Consider the following 16,340-nt stretch of genomic DNA (forward strand, 5'->3'; position numbering starts at 1 on the left):
GCCAATTGATCTCAAATATGTCAATATATCATAATTGTCCTTGAATTCTTGGTATCCCAACTGTTTCCTGCTTACGATTTCGAAATTTTCGTATTCTGTCCAAGTTATAGTTGATTTAGAATTGTCTCGGTGTCACCTTTTACCTTCTGGAGCTCACTGACAAATAAAATCTGAGATGATTTCGTCCAACAACAATGTCAACCTTCAGAAAGATAATTTGTTGGTGCCATTCGCTGAAGCACTGCTCCATATCAGCTCTACATTTCAAGTGAATAGCGAGTACGTACCTCCTGCGGGCCCTTGTTGGCCGGTCTCAAACATAATTAACGTCAAAGTATTCTGCTACAGGTAACAATTCTTCAGGAGCGTTGTCCATGAAAAGCGCTACGTCCCCTCGGAGCACGAACGCAGTGGCAAACATTTGAGTTGCTCGTTTAATGTCTCTAGTTTCCTAGTCGTTGTACTCTTCCTGTAATTCTTCAGACGGATTATTCTGTAAACGTTCTGTTTGAGGTAAAAGAAACAGCCCCAGAGTTGAATTTCAATCCTGTTTCTAGCAATTCTGCAAACAATTGGTATCATGTTGGAGGAAAATGTAATACTGGAAATTAGGTTTTGGACTCAGAGTGAGAGGGAAAAAGGGATTGGGAAATGTGTAGTGGAAAAATATGAATTGGAAATTGTGCATCTTTGAGATTATGAAATTTTGAAAAAAAAAAAAAAAAAAAAAAAAAAAGTGGGAATATTGGGTTGGGGAAAGTGGCCTACAATCCCCACTCCGTATTCTTTTGTGTTTGTCTGAAACAGTTTTAAACAACTGGACAAAAGGCGCAATTCTTACAGAAAAACTGAAGAAAAAGTGACAGAGGATTTTAATCCCATTGATTATGTGACTATGCCTTTTCTCCACCCGTAAGAAATGGATTCGTCCTCTGCTTTCATTTGTTTTTCTACGATATTCCGCTCTTATGATATGGATTCGACCTACTCTTTTATTTGTTTGTTCAATACATTTTAATGTAATTTGATTCTTGCAAGTACATTACACAACTCTCGACAGATGGCAACATGTGTACGCTTTAGCATGCAAAATCTAGCGGAGAATTCGTCAACTTATTGTTACAGAAAATGTGATATTTTTTCCGTTTGTCTCCAATAAAGACGTAGTTACTAAGACCCATTTCTTATAAAAAAAAATCATGATAGGGATACAAGTTATGAAATGTGGTGGGTAGAATGCGAAAACGATCTCCTTGTTGACACCGACCTTAAAAATTTAACTATGATTTATTTTACTATGCATGACTTACATAAAGTGGGTATAAAATATGCTATTTTTTTTTATTTCTGCCAATATACAACTATTCTGGTTGAAGTATCGACAGAAATAATTTAATATTCTGTTTAACCTCTGCACATGTTTAACAATCCTAGATTACATAGTGAGAGAGTAAAAATTATGATCTTATTCAGCTTCTGGGAAGATGTAACGATTTCAGTTAGTATACACAGTGACAGAAAATAGCAGGTCGTTTCCAGTATCTACATAGATACGAATATGGCTTATCTAATGAGCGAGAAGAAACGCTGTGCCTTATTCAATTTTTGCAAAGACTGAACTCTTCTATCGACAAAGAAATATTTAATGCTCTTTTAACTGAAGCCTGTCCTTACTGATGCAAGAGTTTTGCAATGAACTGTACCAGATGGCTGTCAACTGACGGAAGAGTTGAAGACATGTGACGAGCCCCAATTAGCTTCAACAGATTGATAACTCATTAGAGAGACCTCAGCACCTGGGTAACGGCTCGGCGTAACTAAACCGCAAGCAAGTTATGACAAGTCGCCCCCGGCGGTCTTTAGCCCGATATTAATTATAGCCGACAATTAAGTTAAGTTCGCAATATAAATTGTGAGGCATCTTCCCGGGATATAAAGCGAGACGTCCCCCACATCGCTTCTCTCAGAGTTATGGAAATAATACGAGGAAATGAAACAGCTGAAGAGCACAGGAACTATAGTAAACCCTCCCCCTAATCTAAGTTGAGGAAGTTAAACTACATAGGAGGGATAACCAAAATTGGGGAGTTGCCACTAAATTCTTAGGCTTCCACAAATTCAGATACAAGGATGCAACATTAGTGAGTTCGGTCGTTACTTATGGCTGAATGAGCACCATGCCTGCCTTTATGATTGTGGATCGTGGTTCAAACCCGAGAGTGAATAATACATTTTTAAGATCCATACGTAACTTCATAAGAATTCTCACAATCCTTCGGAAAGGAAGTACAGTCGTTTTCCGTCGCAGTGATCTACGTCGGTCGGGTTTAGTCGGATCTCATGACGCAAGCAGCATGGGAGTACAGATATTTTATTATATCTCTGCGTCTGTGCGTCACACTTTGCGGTGAGAGGAAGAGAAATAGCAGAAGGTTGTTATGCTTTTTAATGCTCTTACGCCAATAATCAAAATAAGCAATTTTAAATTTAATGGCCACTCACTGGCAGAAAGATAACAAGAGATCTGTACAGTTACCATTTCGCATCACGTATTGTTTATTTTGCAGTAGGATCTAGGATCAATAGGAACCTGTGGAGTCTACCGTGTCAAGGTGCAGGATTCCATTGTGGCTACACTCGCTTAAAACTAGGCAGTTAGTTTTCGACAATAATTGTATCCATGTATAGCCACTTTGAGATTCCGCCTTTAAACTTCAAGAAAGACTCAAATTTGAAGAATTAATTGACATAGGTCTACCCAAGCTCAGTTCACGAGTAAAAGCGAAATTAGGATCAGCAGACAAAGACGAAACTGTCGTCCCAGGATTCGCTCAGTATGTTAAATATAAACATGTAGTGCGTTACAACTCCAAGTTGGGAAATACAAATGTGTAGTTTAAAATGATTTATATTCGAAATTTAATTGAGATAGGATATATAAACACTGAAAAATAGTCTCAAATACTACCGTAAACTGGAGTAAAGTTGGCTGCCTGAATTGAAATTCGCCACAAAATACAGACAGTTATTTTGAGTTACTATATTTTAATTATATCACGTTTAAATTAAAACATTTGAAATGTTGCATTTGGAGGAAAGATTATGAAATTAATACAGCAATGTAAAATATTTTTTCGGCAGTCACACACTATCATTGCTCGCAGAATGCAGTGTTGCTTGAGTCGTAGTTAAAGTCAGGTGTCGGATAGAATTGGAACGGCTTCAGGCACGTGCATACCCGACCTGGTAGGGCCCGACTGGGCCGTCGCCTTACCCGACTAAGGGCCTGTACTACGATCGCCTGTTAAAGCTCCAGATTCGTATACTCCAGTTTAGCAATCTGGAAGTTAAATATTTTGTTCTGTACTACCAGCGGATTTTAACTGCAGGATTGTTATCCGGAAGATATAGTAATATTTTTATTACGTTGGCAATGAAGTTACTGAAAATGTAGTGAAATTTATTGCGTTGGTATACCTTTCCCCGCGTATTTCATGTTTATGTTCCGTGTTTATATGGTACTATTTATTTTGAGGTTTTATTGTAAGCATTATTGTTATTATTTATTATAATGCTGAAGCTCCAGCCAAGAAAATAACAGAGTGAAGAACAGAAAATTAGACATACTGTATGAAGAAACTTTACATGGAAGCAAAAGGTAAGATTTTAAAGGTTATGTTTCTTTTCGAATAGTAATAATTCCTACAATATGATAATATTTTGGTTTTAATTAGTAGGCCTAAAGAGGACGGGTGCGGGTTCCAGCAAAAGTGCGTTTTTCTCCATAATCATTGTTTTATTCATGTGTAACTGCACAAGAAGTGTAGGTGGCAATTATTTTTGTATTGTAATTAATATTAAGTGTGCTTTCAGTTTGTTGTATAGCCTACATTATTAGTGAATAGGGCCTATTTCGGTAATTTTTCTAGAAATAATGTACACACGGCTTCAAATCATGGGTCGAAGGCATAGTAACTCGTTTCAAAAGAAACGTTCACTGATACTGATAATAATGAATGATGTTTTTGGCCTGGGATTTCTAACCAACATTAGTACAGCAAGGTACACTGTTCCTAGTAAATTACCAATATTTCAGTATGTTAAGCCTACGTATTTTACTGTTAGTAAATGGGCGGATATTTTGTATTAGTCCTATAATACCATTCGATCACAGATAGGGCCCAACATTATTTTTTAAAAGAACAGCATGAGGAGGAGAGACGTTTCCACTAAAATGCAATATCTGTTGCTGCTACCAGTTCGACTATAATCACTCACTGTAATGCACATTCAACACCTCGTAAAATAACACAGAAACAGAAGATATTCAGTTTTTCCCAAAGTTTCTATGTACAGTATAGTCATGTTTGATATTGTACTGACAATCGTCCATTAAAAGCTCTTGCTTATTTAGGTATAGAAACTTAGATAAGGGAAAAAGAGAATTACAGTATATCTTCTAATGTTGTAGGTTGCATATGGAATTAACCTAGTTTTACTTCCTTTTTAGTAATATAGAATGAAGCATGGGAAGAATATAGTAACATCAGCACAAATACAAGGACCTGAAAACAGCTGAGAAGCAAATTTGAATTCTTGGAAAAGAACACAAAGAAAATTGCTGCTGCAGAGAGACAATGCAGGCTACAAACAATTGGAGCCCCTCCAACTGAAGCAAAACCAAATCCAAACTTAGCCAAGGTAAGTGATTTAATTCTCCTATCAATTGAGTGATTTCTCAGTGATTTTTATTCATATTCAATGCATAAGTTCACTTATATGTTAATTTATACAATTATTACATAATAAGCAGAGGAAATTGTATAACACAAGTTTGAATTCTTTTTATTTATTTATTTATTTATTCATTCATTCACTCATTTATTTATTTACTTACTTTTGTTACAGCCGAAGTAGTAACTAAACCAAGTTCCACTGATACCAGTGCAGCTAATAACACGAATGAGGTTAGTGTGTAAGGAATTAAGAGTCAGAAGAAGAGATGATGAGCTTTAAAGATAAAAGAAAATATTAGATTCTTGAAAATTGTTATACAAATTTAATTTAATGTCGGTATTACTTTATAATACTATTATTTCTATTATTACCATTCAGGTTCACAGTGCAATTCTTTAGTTTTTGAAGTGAAACTGGACATCCCAACAATATCTCCAGGTAATTTGATTTATACTACAAAACATTCTTTCACATTCTACGTATGATCCTTTTCCAATCTGAAATAGCTGTAACATGTAAACACATTTTCAGCCAACATGTTGAAAATAAAACTAACACACATACTATATATGAAATCTGCAGCAAGCAGTAGATAAATTAGATGCAAAGGTTAAAAAAAAAAATGTTAAAATATAAATTGTGCATAATGATGAAATGGTCACAAGAAATGGATGTCATAAAAACTAAACATCATTGTATTATAATATTATGTGGGATTTGAGTGGGAATTTGAAATTTATAAATGTAGGCCTAAAAATAGAAAGTACACTAAACTGAAGAATTTATTTTGAGATTTCTCTGTAATGGGTTTGTAATTAGATTAGGCCACATTATGTTAAGTTGTATTTCAATTTTACCGTGAGGATTCTCACTTTGAAACTTGTGAATGATTTTTTGTGTACAGAAAAACTGAAAAATATCTTTTCATAAGGTAAAAGAGAAACTGACTACACTCTATTTACAATAGAACTATTTGCTTGGTTTTCTCTCTCTCTCTTTTTTATTGCAGCTTCACTTTCTTATTGTTAAAAATGAGTTTGGATTAATAGCACATTAGAAAATACAATACTGTTACAGCTGCTGACTTTGAAGTGTCCACACATTTATGATAAAACATCATCTTTCTCCAGAATTGAATATCTTATGAATTAATTCCACTCTTAAAATATTACAGAGTCAGCTGGTGCAGCAGGTGAAGGTCTTCCACTGTACGGGTATTTACACAGTGTAATGAAAGTAAGTTTTAAGTGAAATTACTGGTTTATTCAGTGTAGGTAGTGTAGGCTAAACTCAGAAAGATCTGAATATAAGCATATATCCCTCTCTTAAATATTTCAGCTGATAATGGGATAATAGCTGATCGAGTTACACCCCAAGAATGCTTAAAAAAAAAGAAAGAAAGAAAGAAAGAAAAAGCAAGCCTCTGAGGAATGCATTAGCCACATTGAAAAATCTTTCTCCATCTGTGAACTGTAAGTTTAATGTTGACTTACTTTTACTTGAGATGTTAGAAATTCATGAACTTCAGTACTATTACAGTGATTTCTTTAAAAAATACATTAGTTGAAAGTTGGATGCTAACATTATAACATAGAATGATTTGAAATAAAAGTAAGTCATATCCTCATGTTTGCAAAGAGATGGGGTTTGGAATATCAAAAGTAAGATTTGGAGTTTTTACATTACTTTTTCCTCCTCTTTAATGGGTGGTCTATCTACAAAGACATCTTCAATTAGTGGCAGAAAGTAAATGCTACAATAATCACCCATTCTTTATGTTTTAACAAAAAATATGTTTAATTTTGTTGACCAGATTTGTTTGACCTGGATAACTGGGAGATTACTTCTTCTCATCCTTCTAATGGAGTGATAATCTCTTGCAGCTGTTCTTGATCCCTGTGGTCTCTGGCCTCTGCTTTATCTGCTAGTCTTCAGGATTAGGTTCGAGTCAGGTGATAATTATTAGCTAATCTAAGGTTTCTGGTTGGGTTCGGGTCTGGTTCAGATCAGGCCGAGATGGGCCGGGCCTAAGAATTATGGCCCGTGCAGATCTCTAACAAATGGGGCTTATAGCTGAAGTTGGCTCTGCCACAGTTTTCCAAGTTTTGTGTATTTGCATATGTATTTGTGTTGTGTTTAATTACAGTTACTATGTACTCTTATGTATTAGCCTGTATATTATTAATTTGTAAATATGACATGTACCATAGCATATATAATGAGACAGTGGATGTAATACATGATTATGCTTATTGTGTCTCCTGAAAAATGTCGTGTTTTGTTCACACAAAATAAATAAATAAATTTTAAATTTAATTGCAGCTATAGTGCATCTCTCTTGTTTTAAGTACACATTCACAGAGTACCTGAATACAATTGAAGCGTCAGCTGGAACAACGTTGTAAGTTACAAAATTTTCATTCGGTGTGTTTCCGTGTAATAATGTTGTATGTCATGTTACCTTGCTATACTCCTTGGCTTGCAACTGTCCATCAATGCAGTACGTGAAATTTGTCCACTCAAAAGTTTGCTACCCTCATAAGAACAAAGTTGTACGCATATACACATTTTTGCAGCTCCTGTAAATTTTACCAAATATAATTTATAACGTTGTTCCAGCCGACGCTTCAATTAATGTGCCTCTTGAAAAATGTTGTTTTACCATATTTTGCTTATGTAAAATAAATTTGAATTGCAGATACAGTGCATTTTTATTGTTTTAAATAGCCTACAGTGTACCTGGTCATAATTTTTATAATGTATTTATCAAACCTTTGTGTTTGAATCATCTTAGCCTGTTAAGACATCACTGTGAGGGATCCAAGCAATAAAATATATATAAAAAGTAACGATATGAATATGTTTGCATACATGAATCACTAGGCCTAGCGTGAATGAAACAGCTCCCTTGCAAAACATAAATGCCAATTCCAAAACTTTCAGGAAATGAAGAAAAACTGTCACGTCTAAAATTTAATAAACTGTTACAGTTTGTTAAATAATAATACTGTATATAGCAAGCATATCTTAAGTCTGATTAATGAAATATGTTAGGCCTACTCCTACTGGTGAGCGATATGTGCAAGGAAGGAGAAGGGAACTTGCCACCCTACCACATTATCTCCTGACAGTTGTCTCATGAGTGATGCCTTATTGGTATTCCAATCTATCTTCGGAGAGTTGACTAAACAACTAGCAGACACAAAATGAAACAGTTCTAGGAAAACTTTAATCAAGACCTATAATATATACATAAAACCTGTATTAAAATACTATTCAGAAGTATTCGTAACAGCATCAAAAAGAGACAGAATCCCTTGGGGGGGGATAAGCCTTGCACTTAATTACTGGAGAAAATAAAACTACTCCCAATGAAGCATTAAAAGTCATCACTTCAATTAAACCAAGCAGCAAGTGCAGCACTAGCTCGATTGACAACAGTTCCTGCTGTAACTTCGTGGACCCCACAAAAATCTCCTACTGTTGTCAATGTTCTCCCAGTGGCATAGAATCTCAATACCAGTAGTAGTTGGTCCATTGGAGGTAAGGCATTATTTCTGGAAAAATGTATAAACAATGAGATTTGGTTACAACTTTACCGGTAAATCTTTACAATAGCGTTACCAAAAGAAGGCAAGGACTCCCTACAGGATAGCCTGGAAGAGAGAGTTTTGGATGTAGTTTTGATATTTTTTTTTTTTTAGACAATTGTAAATGTATGCAAATCATACTAACCTGTCACTAACTCGATCTTACGAAAACTTGTCTTTTCCCTTTAATTAGTAAGGAAACACAGTAATGAAATGAATGTGTTGCCCTTCCCTGCCGCCTACCCTTCTATCTCGATAGAGCGATCCCGCCTACCCGTACCTCTCCACCGCACTCCACTTTCACAGCAACTTTCCACCTTTATTTGGGAAATTGGTGTCGGCACTCAATTTTTCTTTCGTTTATGGTACATATGACTTGACTAGAACCCAAATATATGAATACATTTGTATCTTAAAGTGGTAACGCAATTGTGAAGAAATGGTAGTTTACCATATAAAGGATTTTGATATATTATATACTGTTATTATTTTTTATATAAAAGTATTTTGAAACTGTTATTATTGTAGGTTGCCCTATATTATTATATCAATCACCTTCATACCTTGTAAGGGCAACAGAACACCTGCATGAAGCAACATTCTAACCTCACTTCTACTGTATTACAGGTTACTGTACTTCAAAGTAATTATTATAGTGCTATTATATACAAAATATTGATGTAATACCTACCGAAATAGTGTAGCTTATTATTAACTGTGTTCTTACGAGCTGTGTCTTGTTTCAGTTGATAATTGATTTCATGTAGTAGGTTTCGTTATTCGAAACTGTCTAAAAAATTTCTCGTCATCCCATTCTTCAAAATTATTTGGACGCGGCCTAATTCGTTTTGCTGTTCTGATACAACGAAGCATCTGCTCCAGAACTTATCATCAGAATCAGTATCAAAATTAAATTGATCCTTCAAATCACCAGCTGTACAACGTGCAGCCATCTTGATTTCAACACCGAGTTCCAACCTCCGGATAACGCCAATCTGCTACTCTGCCTCCCGGATTGCTAATCTGGAAGTTTAGCCTCCAGATTGCACATAACCAAAAGTCGTAGTACGCAATTACAACCCAACTTCCGGATAAATATGCCATCTGCCGGATAAGTTTAAACTAGAACTTTATCCGAGAGTCGTAGTACAGGCCCTAAATCCGACCGATGCAGACCTCTAGTTCCATGCACTAGATTCGCAACAAATGAAGGAGTCTTGTCCATGAATGAGACTGTTGAAGAGAAGATCACCAGCCATTTCTCATCCACGTCACAATTTAACTGTGCTATTCATTATGCTAGTTTATCAACATCATGTAGAAAATGAATTCTGTCTTATATGTCCCCCATAGCATAAATGCAATTCAAGACTGTCCAGAAAGGAAGATTCTATACGTTTACCATGTGTTCTCAATGGACGGAATTACAACAGATGGTGCTAATGCTGGGAATGTACCGTGGGCTCTTCTCCCTTGGGGCTTGTAGACTGAAAATGTAAAAGATCCTGTAGGGGAGTTCGAGGGCGTCCCTCAGAGACATTTATAGCGCGATGGCCCTAATGGCATGCACACCATTCCATTCCGAGTAGTAAAATAGGCCCATCCAAACGACCTACATGTGAGATCAGTTTCCATCCCGTGCCCCTTCTCTCAAAGGGGACTAATAGATGGCTGAGCTACGATAGCTACAAGAGCGCGACCGTTGAGATTTCAACTTTATTTCTGAAAAAGAAGGAGTAAGGTAAAATAAGTCCACTAGAGGCTACAATATCAGCCTTCAGACCCCTACTTCGTCACGAAATAAAAGTAAAAAAGTGACAATATTACGGTGCTGCAAAAGTCGATTTCTAAATTTTGAAGGAAATTCATGATTTCATTCTTGATTCCGAAAAAAATTTGCTTTCATCAAGCTGTCTGTCTCTCAGCCTACCAGTGTAGAGCTATCTCTTTCTATATTTATTCGTCATGTTTTACTTCCACCTTTCATACGGACTTACAATCCAATTCGATATAGGAGGGGATGTGTAGCTATCTGTGGAACAACACTTGATAAGCGTACACTGCGGGCTCTCCGGTCGTGGTCAGCACAGCACAGGGCCACACTGAGATAACACAGGACAGCATATGACAAGGGTAAATACCCAGTCATTTGGAAGGAAAATAAATACCTTCCATTATCTACTCCAGGATCGAAGCACAGACATCTTGGATGGGAAAAACATACGGTATCCACAGAACCAAGGTTGCAGACATACAGCGGTTTATTCTGCGCCAATGAACATATTTTGGTTCATATCCTGAACCTCTGAGTCAACCTAATCGTGGATGTAGCATGTGAACTACGTATAATAATTTTTATTAAAATATTAATCCTAATCCTAATTCTATGTAAAAAAAAAATAGCAGAAAATTGTTATTTACTCTAAATCGGCTTTAAATGTTTCTATTTTATTTGTTCTCTGTATGAACTAAAATCTTAAAATGTAATACTATAGACAGTTTTTCACATAACACTGAATTTTTTTGAATGCATTAATTATTATAGACATAAACATGCGTATATTCGGAGACTATTTTAAATAAAGATAGCACGATAAGACTTGCTGTTAAGAAAAGAAGGAAAATAAGAGCTCTTATTTGTTCGTAAAATAACCAATACTCTATAGAATTAAGCCGACATTTGTAAACTATTTCTGACAAAAATTGTAAGGTTTATACATTAACATACATTACATTGTAAATGTGATGTAGGCTAATTTTTGTCTTCACGGAATTCAAATAATATTTTCCAACTATTCTTAGAAAATCGTATTTTTCTGCACAAGTCTACGAATAAATACAGAAAATTCTTTCGTCGCAACAAATCTTTAAAAAAGAGCAAGAAAGACAGCATGATCTTTTTGAGATGCTTTTTGTTATAAAAATTGCTTGGTGTTACAGTAAGTTGTAAACTGAAACTTTTTATTATCAGAGTCTGTTCATAAAATATTTTTACTGTTAAACTTTTTGCTTTCATAGTATTATTCTTTGCTTAATAAGCAAGTAATATACTCGTAACAGCTGACGAGTCCTTCGCACCAATTCTGACGTCTGACTATTTCATATTACGCCATTAAGTAAAGTATTCTCACTCCGTAATCATTTTTCTTCTAACGATAAATTTTTTGCGACAGTTCATAGCAGCGCTACTAATGATTTATAACACTAACACACAAATTACACACTTGGTAGTAATATCATATAACACACTCTCGGACATGTGTTGAGGCTTTGGCGAAAGACCGAGCTAATGCGAATCAACCGCAATAATAGATTGAGGGCTATGATCGCGGTTTTCTTAGACAACAAGAGTGGGAAGTCGATGAGGAGGTTCATTGCCTCTCTATACGAGGTTCATCAAGGAAGTAAGTTCCAATCGCGTCCAGAGATGGCAAGACTAGTTGGACGGGAATGCGCATGCGTAGCAGTAGAGAGGGGATATGTGGGAATAATGCAGTGCAGTTTCAGTCTTGTGACGGCAGTAGTTATTGCACAGCACTAGGAGAAAATGGCTGCACTGATATTGTCTCCTGCCAACTGCGAGTTTCGTGCAGTTATCTGATTTCTGCACGCTCAGAAGCAATCTCCAGCAGAGATTCACCGCCAATTGTCCAACGTGTATGGACCCGACATTATGAGCGACAGTATGGTGCAGGCAATTCACTTAGGCTGAACCAATGTTCACGACGAAGACCGTAGTGGTCGACCGTCCCTGGTGACGACAGAAGTGATGGAAAGTGTGCTGCAAGCAGTTTTGCAGAAATGGTGCTTCACAATTTCGGAACTCTCTGGTTAATTCCCCCAGATTTCTTGCTCACTTCTGCACGAAATCGTCTCCCAGTGACTTGGTTTTCGGAAAGTGTGTGCAAGATGGGTGCCAAAGCAGCTGACGGATGAACACAAAACGAAACGTCTGGCTGCAGCATTGACATTTCTCCAGTGATACGCAGAGAAAGGTTTCTCGACAATGTTGCCACTCGGGATGAAACATGGGTGTCGCATGCCACACCAGAAACAAAACAACAATCCAGGCATTGGCGGCATAGTTGTTCACCTTTGAGGACCAAAATCAAGCAGACAATCTCTGTAAAAAAATTATGTGCACTGTCTTCTGGGAGCGACTGGTGTCCTCATGTGCAAATTTTTACCGCGAGGGCAGGCTGTGAATGCTGAGCAGTATTATCAGACATTGCGAAATCTGAGGAGGGTGATCCAGAACAAGAGACGTGGAATGCTGACAAGAAGCATTACGTTTTTGCACGATAATGCACGATCCCATACAGCCAAGCCACGGAATCTGTTGCTTCAGTTTGGATTGGAGATCTTCGACCATCCACCCTACAGCCCCGACCTCGCGCCAAGTGACTTTCATCTCTTCCGTCTCATGAAGCGCCTTCTAGAAGGAAAATATTTCCACAACGACGCTGAGGTACAGACGGCAGTGATTTCATGGTTCCAGACGTTGGTGGCAGATTTCTATGACTCAGGCATATAAACGTTGGTGCACCGATAGGATGAATGCCTCAATAACGGTGGTGACTATGTTCAGAAGTAGCCAGTGAATCTCTGTAAATAGTGCAATAAATATTTCTTACTTATTGATGTTTTTGTTTTCTTTATCGGCCATTGGAACTTACTTCCTGAATGAACTTCGTACATGACTCAACAAGGAGGTCCGACATTGTCGCCACTGCTACAAAACGCAATCTAGCATATACGTATACAGGATCCCATCATTCAATTCGAGAGAGATGCAATGCAGCCCCACACTATTGGCAATGAAAAGCAGTTGATTTGTCAACCTTCCATTCCATACTTCAGTTAGAAATACATCTCATCAACCATTACAATGTTCACGGCGTTCTTTTTGGTGCAGATGCCCTTTATCAAATATATCTGTGACATATTGAAATCTTTATGTTTCATTTATTTATTATTTAGAAGATCTTAGTCAGCATTTTAAGGACTCACTGAAATTTCTACAATTTAATTTATTTTTAAATAATTTTGAATGAGCTAATATTTACATACTTATTATTGTTAAATGAGTTTGTTTTGTATTCACTACGTTAATAACTTTCAAAATTGAAAAAAAAAAAAATTGTTACGCCTATTATTGGTCTAGATCCATGTGGTCACACTCATTAAAGGACGGATGATTTTTAATAAATATTTAATCATCAAACCGACAACACAGCAGCACTTCGCGTAGTAGCAAAAGCAGCTGATAGAAAATGTTATTTTTGGATTGGTTCAGACGGCTACCGCGCAGCGTGCAATTTTTCCATGAGAAGTGTTGCCAACGCAAATAGAACTGTGAAATTCATAGTTACAACAGCTTGGGTATAATGGTAGAATTGCAACTGCTACCTGAAAACTCTAGTTCTGCTTAATGCATTGCTTCATCTGTCTAAAATAGAGCGATTATTCCACTGTGACTCAGTCACCAGCGCCTCGTCAATAGCAGCAAGGTATACCACGGGAAGGTTGGGATGGCATTTGAGCAGAAGAGGCTGTAGAGTGTAGATCAGTGTCGTCAGCACTCGCTGAAATGGATTACTGGTAAGCAGTGCATGCCAACAAGTACCCTCGTGCAGGAGGAAGCATACCTGCCAGCAACCACCAATGCACGCTGGTGCTGTAAGACACTTGCGGGTAATAAACGCTAACCCGAGAGTGTAGTGTTTTGATGACCGCTGGTGGTAGATTCATCGTTGCTCATTACAAATAGAAAGAATTTGATAGCCCATGTTAACAGAATGGAGACATGCACCGTGAGAGAATCCTAAAACGAATCCTGCGTTTACAATCCAAGAGTATAGTCCTAATAAGATCAATTGATCGACTGACAAAGAGATGGATCGAGACCGCAGCAGGCCACATGGTCTAATGCTTGTCTGTAAGGTTATGAGTTTTAAATAATTGGTGTGTAGTTTCTGATGTTGCATATTGCGTACCGTCACTTTGTATCAAATGTCATTTACAAGCTAATATGTAGCTCCATTCATATAACAGAAACTTGGCACGAATGACTCCAAGTTATTTTGAAACGCTGTATAACTGCTCTCGGTATGTCTCATCGACGTATTTACTGGCACTGTATATTGTTTTAAATAATATTTGAAACTACAAACTAAAGTGGTTGGCTCACGTAAATAGACTGACATCAAGTTCGGTGAAAACATATTCACAGATAGAAAAGAGATGTCTCGATATGTAAACCTACTGCAAGAAATGTCAGAAATTATAAGCATGAACAAGTACAACGGTAGTGTAACTACTCGTATTAAGGTAATACTAATAACACAATTAGAAACATAAGCAGACGAAGGTAATATGAGGTGCTTCAAAAGTAAGGTAACAAGAACTCTAATAGACAAACTTTATTTCATAGGCAGATATACTGATACACAGTAGTAGAGCACTGGTATGCATTACTTTTCAACGTGGTCACGCTTGTTCCAACGGTAGACCAAGACGTCAATTCCGGCATAGAAGAAATCTGCGTCAAGTTCCTAAAGCCACGTCATAATGGCTTGCTGAACGGCCGTATCGGTGTTGAATGGCTTACCATCCAGATGCTTCTTTAACGGTCCGAAGAGATGGAAGTCACTGGTATCCAGGTCGAGGATGTAGGGAGGATGGTGCAGTACCTCCCACCGCAAGCGCCGTTTCGCATCGTACATCTCAACAAGTTGACAATGAATTTCTGCTGGTGAGATGCTCTTCAGACGCAAAAACCTTATTACACTATGTATTTCCACGTTTGACCATGTTTCCGTGCCCGCAGCCATCTTACAACTGATATTGCGAGGATCTGATGCAACTTATGCGCCATCTAATGGTTGCGTGAAAATGCTGTGGTCTGCTGCTGTGGCCCTGGAGGAAAATTCGAACAAGAGGGGGAATATGTTACCTGTGAAAGCTTTCGTTACCTTACTTTTTTAATCATCCTCGTATTTTACAGTTGTTAAATCAGGTGGTTCGTTTGTGCCTTCCTATCAAATATTTCAGAACTCGTTTATCTGCATTCCTGCTCTGTCGATAGAACAAAATTTGTACAGATAATCCGTTTTCATTCATTCTTGTAACATACTGTAGAGAACTTTGTTTTTACGCATTCTGATATTGTCCACAGTAGTTGCTAATTCAAGTTCTTCATTTTGTGATTTAACAAAGTGTATTCAACTTGTAAGAAGTATCATTCTTTACCTAGTTAATCTTGATAAAGTTTTTATTTCATAGGTGAAAATTTCTCTGTCATACAGCGATCTCTGAATTGCTAAACCATTAGATGCCTTATCATTTAAGTTGTGTTGAATTAAATGTTTTAGGCTGAAAATTTTTTCGTCCTCATATTATATAATTTAAATTGTGTTGAAATTTAAATATTTGGGTCTAAACATTTTTTTCTTACTCATATGAACGTATTAATTTGTTCTCATGAAATTTCAATGAGATGAAAATATTTAAAGTTCATTCAATACTTAAAGAATCAAATATTAGTTTCTGTAATGAAAGCCACGTTTCAATACAATCGCAGGTTTTGTAACACATGTTAATTCTCTAGAGAGATGGGAAGCAGAACTACAAATTATTAGCACAGGATACCAGCAATAGAGAAATCTCCAGGGAAATTGCTCCAAATTGTTGGAAAATTTCGGTACGCAATTCAGAGTAGCACGTGATGTACATATAGGAATGTTCTCACCTGTAAAATTGATTTCCTCTTCCTACAGCACCGACATAGCTTTAGTGAGAGCTCGACGGCACAACTCGCCATTAGAACAAATCAATGCAGATTTACCACCAATCGCCAGGACCTTTAACATTAAGTGCTGTTAACGTTGGCACCGTTGTGAGTCGAATCCCGTCTATGTCATTCTATTTGTCGGTCACCAATGTAAAATGCGGTGCTGAATTAAACTAATGCTAGTTAGGAATGCAGGATTAGCGGCTTGGAATAGTCGCTCC

At 37.0% G+C, this 16,340-nt stretch overlaps 2 long non-coding RNA genes across 5 annotated transcripts; one reads left to right on the top strand and one right to left on the bottom strand.

The window, feature by feature from the left end:
- The first annotated feature begins 3,297 nt into the window (after positions 1-3,297).
- Positions 3,298-7,812, top strand: LOC138696252 (uncharacterized). Of its 4 annotated transcripts, none has more exons than XR_011331297.1 (6): positions 3,298-3,823; positions 4,511-4,701; positions 4,909-4,967; positions 5,116-5,175; positions 5,912-6,209; positions 6,551-7,812. It is a non-coding gene; the product is annotated as an uncharacterized lncRNA (long non-coding RNA). The 4 variants fall into 4 exon arrangements; XR_011331298.1 differs by lacking the exon at positions 3,298-3,823 and having other exon boundaries at positions 4,183-4,701; positions 5,912-5,973; positions 6,076-6,209; XR_011331296.1 differs by lacking the exon at positions 3,298-3,823 and having other exon boundaries at positions 4,183-4,701.
- Positions 7,813-7,947: 135 nt separating this feature from the next.
- LOC138696251 (uncharacterized) lies at positions 7,948-9,482 on the bottom strand. Its single transcript, XR_011331295.1, has 2 exons — positions 9,055-9,482; positions 7,948-8,294 (listed from the first exon to the last, which is right to left on the bottom strand). It is a non-coding gene; the product is annotated as an uncharacterized lncRNA (long non-coding RNA).
- Between the last annotated feature and the right edge of the window lie 6,858 nt (positions 9,483-16,340).

This window comes from Periplaneta americana, chromosome 3 (genome assembly GCF_040183065.1).
Source record: "Periplaneta americana isolate PAMFEO1 chromosome 3, P.americana_PAMFEO1_priV1, whole genome shotgun sequence".
NCBI classification, from domain to species: domain Eukaryota; kingdom Metazoa; phylum Arthropoda; class Insecta; order Blattodea; family Blattidae; genus Periplaneta; species Periplaneta americana.